Below are 8,491 nucleotides of genomic sequence, written 5' to 3'. Positions count from 1 at the left end.
CTGACCCCTAGGGAAGGCACCAGCAACTCTGCACTCTGAAATTGGTTAGGAGTCCTTCCAGTCAAAACCAGGGGACATAGAGCCTCTTCAGCGGCAGGGCCTAGACCGTGGAACAACCACACATTATCTGTCAAATCCTCCCAGTTCCTGGGCTCATTTAAATCTATGATAAAAACATATTTTTACTCCAAGGTGGTCAAATTAGATTAGATGTCTTTATTTGTAGCCGCAGTAAATGTGGCTCTCAGTGAGAGACTTTCATACAAAACAATACAACAAATAAACAAAACAATAATTAAAATCAATAAAGAAACAAAATCCAGTAAGGCAGGCTATATTGGTCATTAATTATATATACATATATTTTATAAATTTTTATTTATTTATTACATTTTAGTATTTTTATGTGACATCGCCTTCCGCCCGAATGCAGCTGAGATAGTCTCCAGCACCCCCCGCGACCCCAAAAGGGACAAGCGGTAGGAAATGGATGGATGGATGGATCTTTTTGCACTTCTTTGAAGGTATATTTCACTATTGTAGTATTTTATATATCTATCTGTGTTACAATGTAAACGTGACACTGCTTGCACTATTTTAAAATTGTTTCTTATGTTGGTACAGCACTTCAGCCAATTGTTTTTAAATATTTGTATTTAAAGGAATACACTACACTTAGCAAGATGCTATAAAGATGAAACACATTTATCCTCAATCAGTAGACAAATATGTGCAACATAGTACAAACTTCCAGGGAAATCCTGACTAAAATCACATGTTGCCTGTGGCCCCTACCTGTAATGTGTGTTCTTTGGGGCCTGCAGGTAGTTACTTTATAAAGGATATTTAATTTAATTTAATTCAAGCAACTTGATTGGTTCCCAGTGAGGTAATTAAAGGCATAGTGACATATTTACACTACTGTAAATAACTTCGACCTCTTATTGTTGAAGTCTTCTTTGGAAATGTGATGAGCATGAATGTTAAAGAAGTATAGTTTATGGGGAAAAGACATGAATCAGCAAAATTGATTAGGAAAAAAAAATGCTCTCCTGAGATACAAATATATTTGCATCATGTAAAGTGTAATGATGCAGAACAATGTAGTGTATTTTGTACATTTATTGATGAATTAATGTGACTAATGTGTTGTTCAGCAGGTCAGCAAACTTCAAACTGTTGATGGTGGGGGAGGGGAGAGTTTCACTCATGCAGTGTGGGGGAGGGGATCAATCAAGGTGATGCAAGGAGTCACAATTTTCAAGACTTTCAAACTTAGACACAAGACCTGATTAAAGGCTGACATGTTGTAAATAAAACAACTATCACATCCAACAAAACAGTAGAAAGTAATAAGACCACAGAAGTTAAATTAAAAACCTTGATTAAGTAAAAAAAAATAGCTTGAGATACAAATGTATTTCCTTTATATAAACTGTAATGATGTAGAACTATGTAATGTATTTTGTACATCTATTGATGAATTAATGTTGAACACAACTAGTGTGTTTTTCAACAAGTCAGTAAACTTCAAACAACTCTTGAGTGTGGGGGAGGGGCGCGCTTCAATCAAGCCACATGCAAGGATGCGTTCATGGCAGAAGGAATTTTTTGCTTTCTTCATTGAGACTTATTTATGCTTAAAAGCAGTATGGTTTGAGTTTCAAATGTTGGACTAATTATTTAATGAACCATTGTTAAACATAATCCTACTAGTTTACTGAAGAGTGTGGATTGTAATCAGTAGCTTAGTCCATGAAGTGTCACAACATTGACATCCGAGTGGACGTGAATGCATCACCAGAAAGTGCGAGCCCGCAGATGCACATCAACACCACTGAAGCGGTGTGAAGAACAACTAACGCAAACAAAACAAGAAAACCACAAACAAATCTTACAACTAATCAAGGTAAGACATATTTTGTAAAATTATGCTTGTTAAGTGTTTAATATCTGTCCGTTACCATTTCTAACCGGAAGTAAAGCTGTGCTAATGATAGCTCATTTAGCTAACAATGGACAACATGCACACTAACTTCAGTTAGTGAGTAAAACTCTAACATGTTATTTTTCACATTTACTGCCCTGTTACCTTGGTATATATATATATATATATATATATATATATATATATATATATATATATATATATATATATATATATATATATATGCTGTGACTTGTTTCTCATTTTGTTGTGGCCTAGAACATGAAAAAAAATCTGCTCACTATTTTTACTGCACACTTTTCTAATTTGTTAGCATTGAGAAAGTGTTTATTTTATGGATAATACTTATGAGATGTTTTGGTAGATAATTATATTGTTTGTTTCAATCTTTCAATAGTTTTTATCTGACTTTTTATAAAGAATTCACAAGTTAGTTTACTAAAGTCAGTAAAATGTTTGATTTATTTCTTTATAGATGGACGGTGTTATAGATGGCTCTTTATCTGAATCCAGCAATGATCCAGAAAGTGACTACATGCCGTCAATGTCTGATAGTTCATCCTCAACAGTGGCACCTGGTCAAGAGTCACAAGTCAGTGGAAGTCAGGCTCAAAACTCAGATGGTAAGAAACTAATTTGGTTGAAACTGTTTAACTTGCATATTTTTTTAATCTAATTATTGTCTCTAAATGTCATAAAATGAGACAGTTGTGTTGCCTTTTCCTTATCATGAGTGTATCAGGTACGTAGTAGTATCTAGTAGGGCTGGGCAATATCGTAAAAGGATCACAATTATTTTTGTTATCATCCCATCTCAATATCACAATTTGTAATCTTATTTTCAACCTGCCACTTTTAAAACATCTGTTCTAAAAAAACAAATAAACTAGAGATTAGTTCAACATTGTATTAACATGCTGAGTAAATAAAGTGAATTAAATGAGAAAAAGCACTTTAACATAATAATGTCATAAACTCTTTGAGTTGACATGCTTTTAAGTAAAAGAAAGCACACACAAGGATACATTAGTTATTTCAACACTGGTGGCCAAACTATATCGTCTTAGAAGCTGTCCATTTATTGACTAACCAATGAAGACATTTAAACACACAGAAGATAATACAAATAATAACAGAAGAAATGAGCAAATTAAAAAGATGGTTTGACAAAAACAGACTATCCTTGAATCTCAGTAAAACTAAAATAATGCTATTTGGTAACAGTAGAAAAGAACATCATACACGAATACAAATAGACGGAGTAGACATCGAAAGGGTAAAAGAAACAAGATTTTTGGGAGTATAAATAGATGATCAAATGAACTTGAAATCTTATATACAAAACATACAACATAAGGTGGCAAAAAACATTTCAATAATGAATAAAGCAAAATACGTCCTGGGCCAAAAATCACTACATATTCTCTACTGCTCGCTAGTGTTACCATATCTGAGTTATTGGTAGAAATATGGGGAAATAACTACAAATGTGCGCTACATTTGCTAACCGTGTTACAAAAAAGATCAGTTAGAATAATACATAATGTTAGAGAACATACAAACCCTTTATTTATTGAGTCAAAAATATTAAAGTTCGGTGATTTGGTAAAATTGCAAACAGCTAAAATTGTGTACAAAGCAAACTATAACCTGCTACCAAAGAATGTACAACAATTCTTCTCAACTAAAGAGGAGAAATATAACTTTAGAGGAAAAAATAATTTAAAACATTTATATGCACGGACAACGCTGAGAACCTTTAGCATATCAGTATGTGGAATTAAATGATGGAATGGATTAAGTAAAGAAGTGAAACATTGTACTGATATGATCCAGTTCAAGAGGTTGTTCAAAATAATAATGCTTACAAAGTACAAAGAAGAATAATTATGATAAATACTTTCAACCTTATTGAAAATAAGATATTCTTCATCTCAGTATGTTGATAATGACTGAATTAATTAATTACATATTACAAAACTGTTGTGTATACTAATTCACAGATGTTATTTTATTATATAAAAAGGTCAGTAAATGATTCTATATATTTGTAAACGCTCTGAAGTGGGAAAGGGGTAGGATTAAATAAGCTTTGCTTCTTCCTACTCCTTTTCGGACATGATGTAAAGTGAAATTATATGAAATTGTGTGATGTATTATACTGTAAGTGTGGTCATGTTCCAAATAAACTAAAGAAAGAAAGTAGCAGTACAGTGTAAAAACAAGTTGACTTTATATGCTTAATTGTGTTTCATTGTATCCAGTAAACCATAACCAATTGTATTTACAATCCACAAAGTATGTGAAAATACAGTCTAAAATGCCACAAATTCAGTCGGCCATTTTGAATATTCTGCTCCGAAAACTTTTGGTAATTTCCGTAGATTCTACATCACCGGAGGAACGCTTCTGCACTTTGACTATTTTATTAGATCAGTCATACTGGAAATTCATAACAATTGTAAAGAGATGTGCTGTTTATCATTCACAATCCTTATGTAAGACAAGAAAACATATGTTTTTATTTTGTATGCATTCTAAATGGTAAATAAATATCTAACAATTTAGTTAACAAATGCAGGGTCCTCTCATTATACTCTCTAAAAACATCCAAAAAGCACCAACAATACTCCATTTACATGTCGTGACCTGAAAATGAACCAAATATGAGTGATATTGTTATTATAAGCGCCAAGGCAGACAGACTATTTGGCACATTAATAGCAGTGAGCTAATACTAGCTTATGCTGCTATTGTTGACACACTTCTGTGTCAACAAGTTTGGTCTCAAACTTACTAAAAGTCAATTGTAGATTATAATTCATGCATCTCTCACCTGCTAGTAGACAAATGTGGCCATGGACCCACATGCTGACATTTATTTTGCTGCCCTCAGCTACATGTTAAGCTCCAAGTTTAGTCATTCTGTTTATTCTGCATAACTTGTAAACGAATGTTGGGCAGTAAAAGTTTGACTCTGATTGGCTGTTCCCTCATGTTAGATTGAGTTTATGTTTGTGCACAGCTGATCACCGTGATTGACCAGAAATGTATCACAATCATGTAATCGCCCAGTCCTAGCATCTATCCAGTAAGATAAGCTGATGTTAATGCTTCTAGTTCTTTTCTTGTTGAATAAGACATTCTCATTCGAAAGACGTCACTATAAAGTAGAGCTGGACAATTAATCAAATTTTTATTTCAATTTCGATCATGGCTGCTTACTATCATGAAAATATAATAATTTAAGTGAATTATTTCAGTATATTGCTTTCCATAGTGAAACCCATTATCTACATATTTAAATTACACTTAAACCGATGTGGGTGGCACTGGGAGCAGGTGGGTAAACTGTCTTGCCCAAGGACACATCAGCAGTGACTCAGATAGCGGAAGCGAGGATTAAACCTGGAACCCTGAAGTTGCTGGCATGGCTACTCTAACAACAAAGCCAGGCCGTTCCAAAATTTAAAAAAAAGAATACAATTAATGTGCTGCGCAACGTGCATGCAAATTCCAGAACTGCTGACGGTAAAAGAGACGAGGAGCGAGTGAGTGGAAAAAAAGAGCACGTCTACTAGAAGTGTGGGATGTCACCATGGTTGCTACTTTTTTTGACACGTTAGTATGCCTAATTAATCATTACTAAACTCCACAAATAAGTAAAGCATGATTTCCACGCACATGTAACTGTGGACAAAGTCACATAATTTGCCAATGAAACAGAATCCGCTATTAAACGCAGAAAATCAGTGAAATTGACATACATGTTAGTGAAATGTTGTCATTGTGATGAGAAGAAATACTGGTTTGGAAAATAATGTGTCTGGTAGCGCTCATTTATCCCCAACACACTCAACCGGCCCGTGCTAAACTAAACAATGTAGAAACGGCCCCTTGAAACAGCGACTAAACTAGGAAGCTAAAGCTAGCAAGAACAATCCATACACACACAACACATCTCATCTGTTAGGTTGTTGTGAATGACATCATGGATGTAACATCAATGTACACACAATCATACACACACAACACATCTTATCTGTTGTGTTGTTGTGAACGACATCATGGATGTAACATCAATGTACAAACAATCATACACACACAACACATCTCATCTGTTTGTGTTGTTGTGAACGACATCATGGATATAACATCAATGTACACACAATCATATACACTCACACAACACATCTCATCTGTTTGTGTTGTTGTGAACGACATCATGGATGTAACATCAATGTACAAACAATCATACACACACAACACATCTCATCTGTTTTGTTGTGAACGACATCATGGATGTAACATCAATGTACACACAATCATACACACACAACACATCTCATCTGTTGTTGTTGTGAACGACATCATGGATGTAACATCAATTTACAAACAATCATACACACACAACACATCTTATCTGTTTGTGTTGTTGTGAAGGACATCATGGATGTAACATCAATGTACAAACAATCATACACACACACATTAATTAATATCTAGCCCTACTTAATATGACCGAGAAAATGGGTCACCAGCTTATTTATAAACTGTCCCGGCTCAGATTTCCCTATTTGTTTATTTACAATATGCAGCAATAATTGAAATGACATTGAACAAAGAGAGCACAGTCTACCAAAAACATTCTTGGCCAATAAATCTGATTCTGATAATATTGAAATATATATGTTATTAGTAATTAATAACACATTTGTCTTTAAACATACATAAACATTTGTTGTTTTAAAGAAAATATAAGCATCATTGCAAATCAATATGGCCTAGTGGTTAGAGTGTCCACCCTGAGATGGGTAGGTTGTGAGTTCAAACCCCGGCCGAGTCATACCAAAGACTATAAAAATGGGAGCCATTACCTCCCTGCTTGGCACTCAGCATCAAGGGTTGGAATTGGGGGTTAAATCACCAAAAATGATTCCCGGGCGCGGCACCGCTGCTGCCCACTGCTCCCCTCACCTTCCAGGGGGTGATCGAGGGTGATGGGTCAAATGCAGAGGACAAATTTCACCACACCTAGTGTGTGTGTGACAATCATTGCTACTTTAACTTTATATATATAACCACACCCCTAGCCTCACCCCCAGCCCCACATATCTAGGGGAAACCCTGTCATCCTTACACTGATGTGTGGTAACAATCCTGTTGTAAATACACTGTAAATCACCTTCAAGCTAAACTAGACTATGTATATTATTTTCCTTCTGCAAACTGACTTTAATGTTCTCTTGCTTTTTGTCTTCTCTTGAAGCCTGTTCAAGATTCTGATGGTATGAACTTCATTGCAGTGGCATGGTGATATGGTATATTAGTGTATTTGCTAGTAGGATGAGCTACACTTAATGATGATGCTTCTTTTCTTTCAGAAGAACCGGACATTCTGACTCAAAAGACCTCAACTCCAAGACCATCAGATCAGGTCTGCTGAAAAAGACTGAGAAAACAGGTAACCTCCATAAACTCCAGAATATTTCAGTAGTTTTTCAGCAGGTCTTGACCCTGAGTTTCTTTAAAATTTCCATATGCATAAATTCAGAGTGGAAAAATATTTACCAGTTATGCAGGACTGCTTGATTACCAGCAACTACCTTTTCTAATTTCTGTTTCAGGGAGCGATTGACAGTACCCCCAAAAGAAGTTCCATGGTAGGCCTTGGTGTTGTGAAAAAAAGACGACAGTACGGCGACAGCACATCACTCTGAATAGAGTTCCTGGTAAAGAACTTAGTCTCAAGGCTCTTGATGCAGAACTGATACTCGCCACTGGAGAGATGTTAAGAACCAAATCTACAATTCCATCACATCCCAAAAAAGTCAAGTTTGAGTTTATCAGTCTATTGTCTAAAAAGTGTTAGGTAACACTTTAAAAGTGGTCAAGGAGGTTCTTTGCCTCACTCTTTGACTATTTCACTTCATGCTAAACTGCTGTTGATGCACTTAACAGTTGATGAATCTGTTATAGATCAGTTGATTACCTCATATTGATAATAATGGCACTTTTTGATGACACTAATTAACCATGACCACGTGTATTGATGACACTTATTGATAATAATAATGATGGCAATTCTTATTGGTAATAGCGTTGATAATGAGACTTGATACTGACACCGCTTATTGATAAAGACCCTAATTCACAATGGCACTCATTGATAATTACACTTATTAATACAGACTACTTGACGACGATGACACTTATTGAAAATAATGAGACTCATTGATAATATTGATGCATTGATTTAGACACTAATTGACAATGACACTAATTGATAATGACCCTTTTTGATGATGGTTATTTATATTGATAATAGCACTTGACATAATGACACCTATTGATAATGACATTTATTTGTGATTACGACACTTAGTGATACTAGCATCGCTTATTGATAATGACACTACCGTATTTTTCAGACTATAAGTCAACGTTTTTTTCATAGTTTGGCCGTGGGTGCGACTTATACTCCGGAGCGACTTATGTGTGAAATGATTAACACATTACCGTAAAATATCAAATAATATTATT

General features: G+C 34.9%; 1 long non-coding RNA gene across 1 annotated transcript; it reads left to right on the top strand.

Moving 5' to 3' along the window:
- The first annotated feature begins 1,533 nt into the window (after positions 1–1,533).
- Positions 1,534–7,375, top strand: LOC140676711 (uncharacterized). Its single transcript, XR_012048602.1, has 4 exons — positions 1,534–1,909; positions 2,424–2,571; positions 7,218–7,236; positions 7,333–7,375. It is a non-coding gene; the product is annotated as an uncharacterized lncRNA (long non-coding RNA).
- The last annotated feature ends 1,116 nt before the right edge of the window (positions 7,376–8,491 follow it).

The sequence above is a fragment of the Nerophis lumbriciformis genome, linkage group LG02 (assembly GCF_033978685.3).
Source record: "Nerophis lumbriciformis linkage group LG02, RoL_Nlum_v2.1, whole genome shotgun sequence".
Taxonomy (NCBI): Eukaryota; Metazoa; Chordata; class Actinopteri; order Syngnathiformes; family Syngnathidae; genus Nerophis; species Nerophis lumbriciformis.
This window is presented reverse-complemented; position numbering and strand designations above follow the sequence as displayed.